At 37.0% G+C, this 17,640-nt stretch overlaps 1 protein-coding gene across 1 annotated transcript in view; it reads right to left on the reverse strand.

The window, feature by feature from the left end:
* Positions 1-17,640, reverse strand: part of atp2a2a (ATPase sarcoplasmic/endoplasmic reticulum Ca2+ transporting 2a) — an 80,218-nt gene that overhangs the window by 25,658 nt on the left and 36,920 nt on the right. The window lies entirely within an intron of this gene.

The raw sequence follows: 17,640 nt of genomic DNA on the forward strand, positions 1-17,640 counted from the left end.
GCAAAACTGGGTAACCAGCTTAAGTTCGGGCTATAAGCATATATTCATAAAAACGGTACTTGGCTTTATTTAGGACACACATCCGCAAGGATGCTTAAAAAGACATGTATACATCAAGACAGTACAGTAGAGTACCAGACCGTGGCCATCTAAGGGAAACTATATATACATATTGTAATATTAAACGTGTGTGTGCCCTTTAGAGAAAGGAAAATAGCATCAGGACCTACAATGCATGAAGCCAAAAATGGAAAAAGTATTCCAATATCTTCCCCAATGCTCTTATCAGGTTTAAATGTGGCTGCATGATGGCAGCTGTTTCCACATCACTGTGACAACACAGGAAGACCAAAAGGACAATCCCCTCTACTAGATACTTAGAATACAAAACATAATACATTCGGCGAACAGGCCGGTGTTTATTTTTCAACAACTGTTGTCACTGTCTGTTTTCATCCTTTTTACACTTATGTGCACTTGAACGCAAGGGATTGCTGCTTCACTTCTAACCCCTTGTGGAAACTAAATGATTGTTTAACCCAATACAGTAAGTGTCCTGACAAAAGCGGATCTGTCAGCGGTCGCCGTCCAATCCAAACGGCCGGTATTTCTCAGAACCATTGACACAGTAGCATTCGAACATGGAACTACGGGAAGCTTCATTTCAGAGAAGGTCACGCTACTAACACTGATTTTTCTGATGCATATAATCTATACACATTAAGATATACTGTACAAATTAGCTAAATAACGTCAACAGTCAATTCATTCAGACCAGTGGTTCTTAACCTGGGTTCGATCGAACCCTAGGGGTTCGGTGAGTCGGCCTCAGGGGTTCGGTGGAGGTCAAAACACACCCGACTCATCGTGTAAATACAAACTTCTCCCTATCGGCGTATTACGGATACGGCAACAGCTGACTGGTTTGCAGGTGTGTAATTTGTTGTGAGTTTATGTACTGTGTTGGTTTTGTTGTTTGAACAAGGTGACGTTCATGCACGGTTCATTTTATGCACCAGTAAAAAAACATGGTAACACTTTAGCATGGGGAACATATTCACCATTAATTAGTTGCTTATTAACATGCAAATTAGTAACATATTGGCTCTTAACTAGTTATTATTAAGTACTTATTAATGCCTTATTCGGCATGGCCTTATTATAACCCTAACCCTGACCCTACACTGCAAAAACTGAAATCTAAGTAAGATGAAATATCTCAAATAAGGGTGATATTTGCTTATTTTCTGTCTGATAAGATAATTCTTTTCACTAAGCAGATTTTATGTTAGAGTGTTTTACTTGTTTTAAGGATTTTTGGTCCTAAATGATCTCAGTAAGATATTGCAGCTTGTAGCTGAGATGTTATGACCTATATTGAGTAAAACGTGCTTGAAACTAGAATATCAACTGTTGCAAAGCTGTGTCATCAACACTCACAAGTATAAAACGACTTTTTTAAAGTAATAATTTCTTATTTCAAGCATGAAAAAAAAAAAAAATCATGACTTTGACACAATTTTGTCTCATAATTAAAACAGATGACAGCCAAATAGACTTTGCTGTATAATTATCAATGAAACAAGAGAAAATATAAACTCATAAAGTAGTACAGTTGGCACAGTTAATATTTAAACATTTAACGTGACATTTCTAACAATTTTGAACAGAAATAGTTCATGCACATTCAGGTGAATTCTTCAAAATTACAATTAAAAAATGTTTGGCCGGGGGCCGGACTGTATATATGCGCGCTAATTGACTGAAAGAGCACGCACTTGGCGCGATGATGTCACGTTGTCGATGGAAAAATACATTTTAAGACCATATGATTTGCCTGAGCGACTAGGAGACCCCGAGAGTAACAAGCGGTTGCCTTCCCATTAAGAACAATAAATTAGTTTTTTAGTATAAGTTTGCTGGTTTCAAGAAATGTAATGCCGAGCGCATATCACTAGTATTTACTTCATTTAAGAATATTTTTCTACATATTGAGCAAAAAGGTCTCTTTTTTTTTTCTACCAAGAAAAGTGCACTTGTTATTAGTGAGAATATACTTATTTTAAGGTATTTTTGGGTTAATTGAAGTTAGCTTTTGGAAAGTCTTGACAAGCCAAATTTTCTTGTTCTATTGGCAGATAATTTTGCTTAGTTCAAATAAAATACCCCTCATTTTTGTATTTTTTTTCCCTTGTTTTTGAACACTGACTTTTTGCAGTGTAACCCTAACCAAATAACTCTAAATTAAGTCCTTGTTACTTAGAATATGTTCCCCATACTGTGTTACCAAAAACATAACTTTGTCTTGAATTTGAAAAAAAAAAACATTTTATTTTTCACTAAAGAAGGGTTCGGTAAATGCGCATATGAAACTGGTGGGGTTCGGTACCTCCAACAAGGTTAAGAACCACTGATTTAGACAAGCCTTTAGTCCTACTCTTTGGTGATTATGCAACACTTCCTGTCTCCGAGGACTACATCAATTTTAAGATCGCAGAGGAAAAAAAAGGAGTAGATTTTGTAACAGCGTATTCTCTTTTTTTCTCAAAACACTAACCAGGGGTCGTGTTTACTCTACAGGCTCGCTCTGAAGAAGCACGCGTACATCAGCTGTCTTTTTGTATCAACATCCTGCTTTGGTAGCGGTCCAAACATATCCGCCATCCATACTTTTTCACCTCCGTGTTCACCAACAGGTGACCGAGTCCACGGAGTTCAAGCTTGATGATACATTTCACCCAATATGACTCACATAGGTGCTTTTTAAATAGACCTTTCAACAGCAAGTGAGGCCGTGGCACAACATAAGCTGGCAGCTTTGACTGGCACCTGCCCCTGCCGTGTGTTCGGGCACAGCATGTGCTTTAAGCCGGCCAGGCTTTCTCAGGGTGCATGTGTTGATGGCAGCAGGACAAAGGAGTGACGTCCTGTCAAGTCAAGAGGGCCATCACAGAAGAGTCGACGTGGCAGCTTTCCAAAGCAGCCTTCCTTAAACAGCAACCTAACTAAAAACGAATGGTCGAGAATAGATGAAACTGTACTTGGTAGCCAAAGTTACCTCTAATTTTTCATGTGAGCAAACACAAAAACTCCCTGAGCATTCAGTGGAGCCCAGTGTTTCCCACACATTAATTTATTTGTGGCGGCCCGCCACGAAAGAACTACGTCAGCCACAAATGTAAATTTTTTTATTTTTTTTTAATTTAAAATTTAAAAATTTTTTTTTTTTTTTTTTTGTGTCCTCTCCAGCTTCTCAGGCATATCATATAGTTGATGTAGATGCCCATATCGGCTGTTCAGATTTACTTTACAAAAGAGAAGTGTAGGATACTTCTCTTGTTGCATTATTTGTATTTGACTTTATTAAATGTATTTATATTAGAAACACAACATGTGTATATAACAAAGGGTGCAAAGTCTGCAGGCAGTAGGAAACACATGGTTAAGTGTAGGGAGTAAAACTGATGGCAGTCTAAAGTTCAAGATTTTTGGAGCTCTTTGTTCAGTGGATCAGATGTTTGATGAAGCTCTGTGTCTATCTACCACCACTACTGTTTTCTGTTTATTTGTTACTGACTGTGGCAGGACACCTCTGCCTCTGTTTCACTTTATGTTGCTGGTAAATAATATGGTTGTAATAGTAGGCTAAAGTTAAATGATTTAGTATGCACTAATTAAAGGGGCAGAGCTTTGAGACATTTTAGCTTATATATTTTATAAGATATATTTTTTGTAAGAACCACAATTAATAAATATATTTCAGTGAATAACTTATTGTTCAAATCTGTATATAAATATGTACATAAAGTGTTGTAATTATATTGTAAAATGGATGGATGGATGGACGTTTAAAACAAAACTGTTATTATTAATTAGTAAGTATACATTTTTTGAGCCTTTTTAGAGAAAATCAAATCATTGTAGTAAATTATGCAAATTACCCGATGATGTCATGGTGGCCATGCCCATAGCCACGCCCCCACCGCCACAGGTATCTTGGCAGTTTATGGGAAACACTGGAGCCCATGTGAGCAACATCAGACGTGCACACTGTGGCTACACCAGCAGCACACCTGTCCCAAACCTGACTAAATAACAAGTTACACCTGTCCCAAACCTGACTAAATAACAAGTTACATCTCCATCCATCCATCCATTTTCAACCGCTTGTCCCTTTCGGGGTCACGGGGGGTGCTGGAGCCTATATCAGCTGCATTCGGGCAGAAGGCGGGGTACACCCTGGACAAGTCCCCACCTCATCGCAGGGCCAACACAGATAGACAGACAACATTCTCTTATTATTATAATCAAATGACAGCAGTCATTTCCATGAGGTTATTTTCTAATATAAGTGTTTAGGCCCACTTACAATGACAATAACAAAAAATATTGTTTTTCATGAACTGTGTACTTGTGTTGTTTGTCTGGGTGGAGGTCCTGCTTTGGAAATAATTTGTACCCCTTTCAGACATTGCATTTAGTTCCCATTAAAACATTCACATGTTGCACAATGAGATGTAAGCATCATCATGTGTACATTCCTGCAACTTCCTGTTTGTAAAAATATATTTTTATTAGTATTTATTTAATATACTAACAGCATTTCATGATTAATATTTATAAATTAAGATTCCTAATTAGTGACACTAGAATAAGCACACATTTGATTGGTAAATCATAGTGTAACGACCTGGAATGACACTTTGTGTGTGGTGTTGAAGTTGTCCGACTTTTTGTGTGGCTGTAAACGCATCACTGGCTAAGTGCCATATGTGCATGTGTTGGCGCAAGTGAGAAAGAGCGAGCGGCTGCTGTTGATATAACAAAGTTGCCTTTGGTCTGGTTTGTACTGCAGAAAATGACCACTTTTGCTAGATATCATTTTTTTTACTAATGTTTTGGTGATGTGTTTATGGCCGACAATAAAGAGTTTTGCTCAGTAAAGTAATGGATGGAATTCATGTCCTCAAAGCGTCTCGACAGACGTTACAATATTTGAACAATGACGAAAACTGTTTTCTCTGTCGTGTCGAAAATTGTTATGCGCTTATTTTTTTATTTGATTTTGTGCGTGGCATAGATTTGCCGTGCGCAGAGGACGCTTGAGCAGTGCACAATTGTACAGGCGTGCACCTTAGAGGGAAAATTGTTGGTAGCTGTGTGAAGTTTGTTTAAATTTTGCTTCTTTGCACCGTAAATCCCAAATGTGGCTTGTGCCTGACTAGATCCAATCATAAACGCATACATCCATACAAGGATACAAGAAGAGTGATGAAGCCTATTCCACATGATAATCCATTTAAGTGACAATAATGAAGTCAGCCATAATGCACACAGCTAGCAAGTTTACTATAAACATGCATACAGAAACAAGTCAATCTAAGGACTTTTTGTAAGTACATTAACTAATGCAGTAAATGCATTTGACTTAAATGTTTCGCTTTAGGCTGTGCTGAGCAACTTGCAACAGAACAACCAATGTTCACACAAAAGGACAGAACAAATATACTTTCCAACATTTCAACCGTGAAGATCCAAAAATGACATCGTTTGTGAAACCCGAAGTTTAAATACAAGCGGACTAAAAGAACTTCCTCTCTTCTGTTGACTGTCGCAATAAGTCTCCTTGAGATCTCTGCTGAGCCTCTTGCCGTTATGAATCTTAAGCAGCAGCCAGCTCAACCTTCACATAGCATATAATGGTGTTGCCATTGCCATGGGAACAACAACAACCAAGAGCACAGTACCTTTTGTCAAAATGGACAGGGTGCTTGCTAGACCGAAGCAAATTTAAGTGTGTAACGTAAACAAGGAGTAACTCAGGGTAAGAAAAATGTTAGGTGAATCCACAAAGACAATACATAAGCAAATTACATTTAAACTAACAGAATGCCATCTCTGACATAACCCATCTTTAAAGGGGAACTGCATTTTTTTTACTTTGCCCATCGTTCACAATCACTATGAGAAATATGAGGATTTTAAAGAAAATAAAAAAAACACTTGGAAGATGCAGCCAATGGGAGTCACCATAGCCTTTAAAGCAGACCTGGGAAAATTAAGGCCCGCTTTTCAATCTGGCCCGCCGGACATTCCCAAATATTTTTTTTAGATCTTTAAGATGGAAACTGTAGCCGCCATTATGATGTGCAGTGATGTTTTCAAATGACCGTAAGTTTTGAACTATACAAAGTAGGGATGTCCGATAATATCGGCCTGCCGATATTATCGGCCGATAAATGCGTTAAAATGTAATATCGGAAATTATCGGTATCGTTTTTTTTATTATCTGTATTGTTTTTTTAAATTTTTTTTTATTAAATCAACATAAAAAACACAAAATACACTTACAATTAGTGCGCCAACCCAAAAAACCTCCCTCCCCCCATTTCTTTCTGTTATCAATATTCTGGTTCCTACATTATATATCAATATATATCAATACAGTCTGCAAGGGATACAGTCCGTAAGCACACATGATTGTGCGTGCTGCTGGTCCACTAATAGTACTAACCTTTAACAGTTAATTTTACTAATTTTCATTAATTACTGGTTTCTATGTAACTATTTTTATATTGTTTTACTTTCTTTTTTATTCAAGAAAATGTTTTTAATTTAGTTATCCTATTTTATTATTTTTTTTAAAAAGTACCTTATCTTCACCATACATGGTTGTCCAAATTAGGCATAATAATGTGTTAATTCCACGACTGCATAAATCGGTTGATATCGGTATCGGTTGATATCGGTATCGGTAATTAAAGAGTTGGACAATATCGGAATATCGGCAAAAAGCCATTATCGGACATCCCTAATACAAAGTATTTCAATGGTTGGAATCTGCGCTTTTGCATGATATACTAGTTACTATGGTAATCTAATGAGTTACTATGGTCATCTACGTCACAGCAGCTCAGACGAGGCACCAAGCAGTGTGGGTGGGGAGCGTTTCCACAGAGTGTTTCCAGAGCGAGCCTGAAAATGCAGATGTCAGGGACAGACCCGAAAGGAGATTTTTACAAGAAAGTTCTAAACGTTAGTGATGTATCAGATTGTAGGTGTTTTTTTTTTTTACCCTTGGCATTCATATTTCGCTGTGTTTGTTGCATTTTTGTTGCGCTTTGCCCGATTGTAAAATATGTGGATGGAGAGGGGGTGTGACGTTCATATGTTGTCAATATTCAGTGTTTTATCGTTCATAGTTAATATTGTAAATCCTGCATTCTTTATTTTCATGTACATTGTGGGTGTCTCATTCAGTAAAAAAAAATAAAAAATTCATTCCGTTTTTTAAGGCGGTCTGTCATAACGTTTTTAGCATTCAATCAGACATTATTGTGAGGTTTTGTATTAGTGTTCCTAAAAATAGATATACCGGCCCCCAGACACATTTTTTTCTCTAAATTTGGCCCGAGTCAAAATAATTGCCCAGGCCTGCTTTAAAGCCTCTAAAACAACTTCGAAACCCTCCATCAACATTTTATATAGCCGCTGATACAAAGGGACCAAATCCAACCTAGACCGCATGTCATAAACCAGGGGTCGGCAACCCGCGGCTCCGGAGCCGCATGCGGCTCTTTGACCACTCTGATGCGGCTCAGCTGCATACTTGCCGACCCTCCCGGTTTTCCCAGTATACTTAACGACCCCCCCCCCCCGATTTTCTCAGGAGACTGCCTCTCCTAGAAATCTCCCAGGGCAAATATTATCCTATTTTCACTCTACTTACTTAATCAAGGTCGTGCCCTAATGGCACTGCATTAATTGTCCTCTATAGCATTTACAAACAGCGTGCCAGCTCGGCCACATGTTATATGTTGCTTTTACTTGCACACGTAGGCGACAGCAAGGCATACTTGCTCAACAGTCACACAGCTTACACTGACGGTTGCCTTATAAAACAACTTTAACACTGTTACGTTACAAATATGCGCCACACTGAACCCACACCAAAAAAGAATGACAAAAACATTTCTGGAGAACATCCGCACCGTAACACAACACAACAAATACCCAGAATCCCATGCAGCCCTAACTCTTCCGGTCTACATTATACACCCCCGCTACCACCAAACCCCCCACACATCAAACCCCCCCCCCCCCCCCCCCTCTCCGTGCGTCGGTTGAGCGGAAGAGTTAGGGCTGCATGGAATTCTGGGTATTTGTTGTGTTGTGTTTATGTTGTGTTACAGTGCAGAGGTTCTCCAAAAATGTGTTTGTCATTGTTTTTTGGCGTGGGTTCAAAGTGTGGCGCATATTTGTAACGTAACAGTGTTAAAGTTGTTTTTGTACGACTACCGTCAGTGTAAGCTGTGTGGCTGTTGAACAACTATGCCTTGCTGTCACTTACGTGAGCAAGCAAAAGCTGCATTCAACATGTGGTCAAGCAGGTACGCTGTTTGGGCAGACTGTAGAGGGCACTAAAAACAGTGCCAGCACGTCCTGAAATATGGGAGTCTCCCGGAAAATTGAGAGGGTTGGCAAGAAAGACGATAGCAAGCACCATTCAATTAAAAGTCGCGGGCCGCACTAACATTAAATTTCCATATTAAGATGCGTGCCGGTGCGTGTGTCAGAGACCCCTGGTTAACATAGCGCAAAGCAATTTAAGCTTTGTATGCGGTGTTTTTCATTTTAAATTATCAAAAAAATTTTGTGGCTCCCATTGTTTTCTTTAATTTGTGAAACTTTCCAAAATGGCTCTTTGAGTGGTAAAGGTTGCCGACCCCTGTCATAAACATATAGTACGTGAGTGTGTGTGCGTGCGTACGTACGTATGTGTGAACAAGAGAGGAAGTAGAAAGAGTCTCACGTTTTGCAGACTCAAATTATTTTGTGATTTCTTTTGTTTTATACGCTAGGCTAAGCCACAGTGCCTCAAATGTTATCTTTTTTTTGTAAACTGAATTTAATGGGAAAAACATGGGGAAAAAAAAGTATTTTCTGACTTTTTAAAAAAAGTTTTTAAAGAAAACTGCAACCTTAAAAACTTAGTGACCCTGTAAGACCCTGCATATGGATTCTAAAAAAAGACAAAAATGTTGTAATGACTGATTTAGGCATCGTCCTACATATATATAAAATGTAGTAACAGACACGTTCATAAAAATAAGTAGTGTACAATAAATACCATATTATAATCATTTTAAGCATTGCTGGAACTCATGTCCTCCGCATTTATTATTTCCGTTTCCATAGCAATGCACTCTCGACTTTTGGCAATGTGTGTTCCTACTTCTGAAAACAAACGCGAGTGTGTTCTAATCATGGTAGACTTGTCAATAGACAACAAAAGACGACCATTTTTGTTTCTCCGCGTTCGCTCTTACAACAACAGCTTGGTTAATATACAGGCTACAGAACGTAAATGAAGTATTGTTGACAGTTTTTGAATGCATTTCTAAAGTGAGGTAATCCTGATTGCTGCCATTAGGTGCATTGCTAGTGTTGCGTCGGACCAGTTCTTCCTCCAAGAGAATCTAAGTTACTGGTCAATCCCAAGTTCTTTGGATGACATATGTGCTGAGTAAGAAGGACCACCAGGACAGAATAGGAATATTATCAAGTTTTACTGAAATTTCAGGAGAACAACCCAGACTAATACATTCATACCGGCTTCCTAAGTTGTTCTGACACTCGAACGGAAGAGCCCACTTCTTGCAAAACGAAGAAGGCCCCCACCTGTCTGAGAAGGAACACGGCTTCATTGTTCCACTACAGATAAGACTAAAGGGAGTATTCCTTCTCATAACAGTGCAGGCCCTCAAGGTAACACACATAGTTTACTTGCGGACATAAGATAAGAAATAGAAAGAGTACAAATGGAAAACACTAGCTGATTCACACATGACTATGAATTAAAAATAAATAACTCTTAAACATATATATACAGTGTTTCCCACACATTCATTTATTTGTGGCGGCCCGCCACGAAAGAATTACGTCCGCCACAAATTAAAAATAAATAAAAAAATAAATAAAAAATGTTTTTTTTATTTTTTATTCCTGTCCAGCTTCTCAGGCAAATCATATAGTTGATGTAGATGCCCATATAGGCTGTTCAGATTTACTTTACAAAAGAGAATGGTAGGATACTTCTCTTGTTGCCTTATTTGTATTTGACTTTATTAAATGTATTTATATTAGAAACACAACATGTGTATATAACAAAGGGTGCAAAGTCTGCAGGCAGTAGGAAACACATGGTTAAGTGTAGGGAGTAAAACTGATGGCAGTCTAAAGTTCAAGATTTTTGGAGCTCTTTGTTCAGTGGATCAGATGTTTGATGAAGCTCTGTGTCTATCTACCACCACTACTGTTTTCTGTTTATTTGTTACTGACTGTGGCAGGACACCTCTGCCTCTGTTTCACTTTATGTTGCTGGCAAATAATATGGTTGTAGTAGTAGGCTAAAGTTAAATTATTTAGTATGCACTAATTAAAGGGGCAGAGCTTTAAGAGACATTTTAGCTTTTATATTTTATAAGATATATTTTTTGTAAGAACCACAATTAATAAATATATTTCAGTGAATAACTTATTGTTCAAATCTGTATATAAATATGTACATAAAGTGTTGTAATTATATTGTAAAATGGATGGATTGATGGACGTTTAAAACAAAACTGTTATTATTAATTAGTAAGTATACATTTTTTGAGCTTTTTTAGAGAAAATCATATAATTGTAGTAAATTATGCAAATTACTCGATGATGTCATGGTGACCACGCCCATAGCCACGCCCCCACCACCACAGGTATCTTGGCAGTTTATGGGAAACACTGATATATATATGCATTCTTCACAAAAGCCACCTAGAACAAGACGATTTTTACATGCTAGAATGCAAAAAAAAAACAAAAAAACTTTTGTCTTCTTGTCTTTCATAAGATTTGTGAAAAAAGTGCAGTTCCCCTTTAAATGTATGTTATGGTTACGACTGCTGGCATAAAGATGTGAAATTCAAAGTGTCTTAAAGTTAGATTTACAGCCTTTTCACATGCTAACGAATCATTAGGCATTTCAGTTAAGTAAAATGTGTCAAAATGCAGTACCTAACCTACTCCTATAGGATGTCTAATCCTGAGACCATGAAAAGCAGTGCTATATGATTACTGCTGTGTTAGTATCACATCATAGACCCATTAAGGAGTGTACATTTCAGAAATAACACGTACCACCCTTGTAGCTGCATATGAAGTTTGGGTGTCTAACACCAACACCCCCAGTCAGCAAGATGAGACCATTTATCACAGCCATGAACATTTGCCAAAGGACAGTCCCTTAGTGACACGGGACATTTGGCAGACCACACAAATGCCATACTATCCACGGTGTCTGGAATCCCAGTGGAGGGTGCGGGTGCTGATGGGAAGGGTTACTATTCATCGTGCATGGTGCTGTAGGTGGTTTCTCCACAAAGCGTTTCCCTATAAGGTCATCTCTCTTGGACACAATAGGAGCCGGGGAGAAAGCCTCCCTCACTGCTTGCAACCCTTCCCACTGAGCCATACCATCTTCCAGCACAACAAGTAGTCACTGCCAGTTTAGATCAAACCCGCAGAGATCTGCTGCTATTAGAAAAGAGAGATCTACACTGCAAAAACTGAAATCTAAGTAAGATGAAATATCTCAAATAAGGGTGATATTTGCTTATTTTCTGTCTGATAAGATAATTCTTCTCACTAAGCAGATTTTATGTTAGTGTTTTACTTGTTTTAAGGGTTTTGGTCCTAAATGATCTCAGTAAGATATTACAGCTTGTTGCTGAGATTTGATGACCTATATTGAGTAAAACATGCTTGAAACTAGAATATCAACTGATGCAAAGCTGTGTCATCAACACTCACGAGTATAAAACTATTTATTTTCAAGTAATAATTTCTTACTTCAAGCTTGAAAAACAACATGATGCAGAGTGCATATCATTATGTTAAGATAATGGCAATAGCATTTACCGGTACTTTAAGAATATTTTTCAACATATTGAGCAAAAAGGTGTAATTTTTTTTTTTCTACCAAGAAAAGTGCACTTGTTATTAGTGAGAATATACTAATTTTAAGGTATTTTTGGGTTCATTGAGGTTAGCTAATTTTACTTGTTTTGGAAAGTCTTGACAAGCCGAATTTTCTTGTTCTATTGGCAGATAATTTTGCTTAGTTCAAATTATATACCCCTAATTTTTTTTTTTTTTTTCTTGTTTTTGAACACTGACTTTTTGCAGTGTAGAAATGTCTTAATAAGCGAGAAATCTTATTTGTATCGATAGCAAGGGTAGTGTTAGAATTGGATTAATACTACCGATGTTTATTTTCACCAACATGTGTTTTTAGTTGTACTTTTCATGTTATTACATTGTTAATATTGGAGGGATTTGGGGGACAAAAGGCCAAAAGGTGTTGAGAGCCAATATTAGTTTTTGTATACCGTATTTTTCGGACTATAAGTCGCAGTTTTTTTTTTCATACTTTGGCCGGGGGTGCGACTTATACTCAGGAGCGACTTATGTGTGAAATTATTAACACATTACCGTAAAATATCAAATAATATTATTTAGCTCATTCACGTAAGAGACTAGACGTATAAGATTTCATGGGATTTAGCGATTAGGAGTGACAGATTGTTTGGTAAACGTATAGCATGTTCTATATGTTATAGTTATTTGAATGACTCTTACCATAATATGTTACGTTAACATACCAGGCTCGTTCTCAGTTGGTTATTTATGCCTCATATAACGTACACTTATTATTATAAATTTACCGTATTTTTTGGAGTATAAGTCGCACCTGCCGAAAATGCATAATAAAGAAGAAAAAAAACATAAGTCACACTGGAGTATAAGTCGCATTTTTTGGGGACATTTATTTGATAAAACCCAACACTAAGAATAGACATTTGAAAGGCAATTTAAAATAAATAAAGAATAGTGAAAAACAGGCGCATAAATAACCAACTGAGAACGTGCCTGGTATGTTAACGTAACATATTATGGTAAGAGTCATTCAAATAACTATAACATATAGAACATGCTATACGTTTACCAAACAATCTGTCACTCCTAATTGCTAAATCCCATGAAATCTTATACGTCTAGTCTCTTACGCGAATGAGCTAAATAATATTATTTGATATTTTACGCTAACGTGTTAATAATTTCACACATAAGTCGCTCCTGAGTATAAGTCGCACCCCCGGCCAAACTATGAAAAAAACTGCGACTTATAGTCCGAAAAATACGGTAAGTGGACCCTGACTTAAACAAGTTGAAAAACGTATTCGGGTGTTACCATTTAGTGGTCAATTGTACGGAATATGTACTTCACTGTGCAATCTACTAATAAAAGTCTCAAAAAAGCCTGTTCACGATTCTTTATTTATTTTAAATTGCCTTTCATATCTATTCTTGGTGTTGGGTTTTATCAAATAAATTTCCCAAAAAATGCGACTTATACTCCAGTGCGACTTATGTTTTTTTCCTTCCTTATTATGCATTTTCGGCCAGTGCGACTTATACTCCGGAGCGACTCATACTCTGAAAAATACGGTACATTGTTAATATTGGAGGGCTTTGGGGGACAGAAGGCCAAAAGGTGTATAGAGCCAACAGTAGTTTTTGCATAGTTATCATACACTTCTGACTTTATTTTGCTCAAACAGTAGTTTTGATTAAAAAACAAAAAAAAGGAATAATAACATTATTGCCGTATTAAAACATTGTGAAACTGTTCACAAATAAGTTTGTTGATAAAAGTTTTATTCTGATTATAATCATGAAAAATAAAATAAAAGGCAAACCATCAAAATCAGTCAGCTGAACTCTAGATTAGCTGCAGCTATGCTGGATTTCTTAAAGTTACGCCTCATGCTGCTAACAGGAAAGCCAGCAGTTGTATTGACCAACTAAAAAAAGGCATGCCACAAAAACGCAAGTAGAGCGTGCCTAATGCATTCGTCTCAGAACAGAATTATTACGCATCTTAAGGTCTGCTTCTGCTGCGATATGCGTCGCAAATCAAATAAAACTACAACCAGCAGTCAACTCAACTGTCATGTACAAAATTAAGACCCAACCACCAACTATAAAGGACCAGGAGCACACATAGTACATGGGTGGTAACAGACATATGTCCTTGTCACTATAGTCACTTATTACAGCTATATATACACAATCTAACACTACACACAGAAAGATTCTGCATCACTTCATAAACTGTAAGTCTATCGTTCACATTCTTAATATTAAATTAATGTAAATAAAAGTCTGCTTACAGCGAAGCCAATGGGAGGTCCTCTATTCTGCCCATAAAATCCAATAAATAACCATACAAAAAACACCAACAATACTCCATTTACATTTCATGACTTGAATATTAACCAAGTATTAGTGATATTGTTATTATAAGCGCTAACCCAGACAAACTATTTATAGCGGTGCTGTGATAACAAGCTTGTGTACGATTACGACATGATCGACCGGTGAGGCGTTTACTCGCTTCCTTGCTCCCTGGAAGTTAATTGTAGATCTTAAATCATGCCTTTGACCTATACAGGAAATGGCAGAGGGTGTACTCCGACAAGTTGGTACACTTTGACCGCAGTTTAGGACCCGGAAATGGCAAGAAAGACACAAAAAGACGCTTGGGCCCCGCCAACCCCGTCCCATTTATTCGCAAGGATTATGAGACATTCTTCATCTACACTGCAAAAACTGAAATCTAAGTAAGATTAAATAACTCAAATAAGGGTGATATTTGCTTATTTTTTGTCTGATGAGATAATAATTCTCACTAAGCAGATTTTATGTTAGAGTGTTTTACTTGTTTTAAGTGTTTTGGTCCTAAATGATCTCAGTAAGATATTACAGCTTGTCGCTGAGATTTGATGACCTATATTGAGTAAAACATGCTTGAAACTAGAATATCAACTGTTGCAAAGCTGTGTCATCAACACTCACAAGTATAAAACTACTTTTTAAAGTAATCATTTTCTTATTTCAAAAATGAAAAAAAAAAATCATGACTTTGACACAATTGTGTCTCATAATTAAAACAGATGACAGCCAAATGGACTTTGCTGTTTTATTTTCAATGAAACAATAGAAAACACGTACTCATATAGTAGTACAGCTGGCACAGTACAGTAAACTGACAGTTAATATTTAAACATTTAACATGTGACATTTCTAACAATTTTGAACAGAAATAGTTCATGCACATTCAGATGAATTCTTCAAAATTACAATTAAAAAATTTTTGGCCGGGGGTCGGGCTGTATATATGCGCACTAATCGACTGAAAGAGCACGCACTTGGCGCGATGATGTCATGTTATCGATGGAAAAATGCATTTTTAGACCAATTGATTTGCCTGAGCGGCTAGGAGACCCCGAGAGTAACAAGCGGTTGCCTTTCCATTAAGAACAATAAATTAGTTTTTAGTGTAAGTTTGCTGGTTTCAAGAAATGTAATGCCAAGCGCATATCATTATGTCAAGATAATGGCACTAGTATTTACTTCATTTAAGAATATTTTTCCACATATTGAGCAAAAAGGTCTTTTTTTTCTACCAAGAAAAGTGCACTTGTTATTAGTGAGAATATACTTATTTTAAGCTATTTTTGGGTTCATTGAAGTTAGCTAATTTTACTTGGTATGGAAAGTCTTGACAAGCTAAATTTTCTTGTTCTATTGGCAGATAATTTTGCTTAGTTCAAATAAAATACCCCTAATTTTTGTATCTTTTTTTCTTGTTTTTGAACACTGACTTTTTGCAGCGTAAATGGGAATATATGAAAATCCCAGCAGTCGGCATCCTAATGACAGCAAACCTTATACAGTAAATCAGGGGTGTCAAACTAATTTGAGCTCAGGGGCCGCAAGGACAAAAATGTATTCCCAAGTGTGCCGGAGGGGTAAAATCATGGCATAATAACTTAAAAATACATGTTTGACAACTTCAGATTGTTTGTTTTGTTTCACTTCGGCCCAAAATAGAAAAATAACATTCTGAAAATGTACATATCACAAATACTCTTGACAAAACACTTTAAGTTGGTAGAAAATTATGAGGGGAAAAATGGTGCAGTTTCAGAAACACCATGAAGAACACAAGGAATTTACTTAATCCCAGCGTGTCTACAAAGCAATTAAAATTTAAGTCACAGCTCATCTAGGCTTGAACAAAAGACAAAAAAAGCATACAGTATTGAATCTTCTATGTATCAACTACCTCATTTGTCACGTCCTCTTAATAATCCTGTACCAACCCAACAAACCATACACTCTGAGGTAGAAACTATGCAAGAGGGTTGAGTTACTCCCTACACTGCAAAAAGACAGTGTTCAAAAACAAGAAAAAAATACAAAAATGAGGGGTATTTTATTTGAACGAAGCAAAATGATCTGCCAGTACAACAAGAAAATTTGGCTTGTCAAGACTTTCCAAAACAAGTAAAATTAGCTAACCTCAATGAACCCAAAAATACCTTAAAATAAGTATATTCTCACTAATAACAAGTGCACTTTTCTTGGTAGAAAAAAAATGAGACCCTTTTGCTCAATATGTTGAAAAATATTCTTAAATTAAGTAAATGCTAGTGCCATTATCTTGACATAATGATATGCGCTCGGAATCATGATTTTTTTTTTCATGCTTGAAGTAAGAAATGATTACTTTAAAAAAGTAGTTTTATACTCAGAGTGTTGATGACGCAGCTTTGCAACAGTTGATATTCTAGTTTCAAGCATGTTTTACTCAATATAGGTCATTAAATCTCAGCAACAAGCTGTAATATCTTACTGAGATCATTTAGGACCAAAACCCTTAAAACAAGTAAAAGACTAACATAAAATCTGCTTAGTGAGAAGAATTATCTTATCAGACAGAAAATAAGCAAATATCACCCTTATTTGACATATTTCATCTTACTTAGATTTCAGTTTTTGCAGTGTAGCTTCTTGGCATCACTGTGTATTGATAGAAAAATAAAAGCTGTGCAGCGTGAACAATTTCAACAAACCAATAATAAAAACTCAAAAGACTGACAGTATTGCAGTAAATCACACGCTGTTCACTCTTTAAATTTGCACAGAAGACAATTTTCCCAGAACCATATCAATGTGCAGTGTCTCATGCAACATTACCAATTGTTTATTTCACTCCTGTTTGTTTTACATTGGGTAGAGGGGAGGAGTCGCAGTACCGCTTTACCGTGTACCTCTTGCTTGGTGTACCTGCTTGCCCCGGTATAAACTATTTACTTGCCTAACAGAATTGCTATTGCGACATTCAGTGGACACATTTAGAACAGTAGTTTTTTAAATTTCAAAATGCAGCCCAATTTTACACTTGGTAAACTCATCTCGCGGGCCGGATTGAACCTGTTTGCGGGCCTGATCCGGTTTGACACCACTGCAGTAAATGGTGTTTTATTATGTTTGTTGGCTCTCATGAAGTCTGCAGTGAGTAATAATCATCCATCCATTTTCTACCACTTGTCCCTCTCAGGCCATGTCCACACGAACACGGAGACTTAATAAACGCATAATTCTCTCTGCATTTAGGCCTCTTGTCCACACGCAAACGCAACTTTGACAAGCAAGACTTTTTGCTCTGTGTTGTAAGAAAGATGCAACATT

This window comes from Entelurus aequoreus, linkage group LG06, assembly GCF_033978785.1.
Source record: "Entelurus aequoreus isolate RoL-2023_Sb linkage group LG06, RoL_Eaeq_v1.1, whole genome shotgun sequence".
NCBI lineage: Eukaryota > Metazoa > Chordata > Actinopteri > Syngnathiformes > Syngnathidae > Entelurus > Entelurus aequoreus.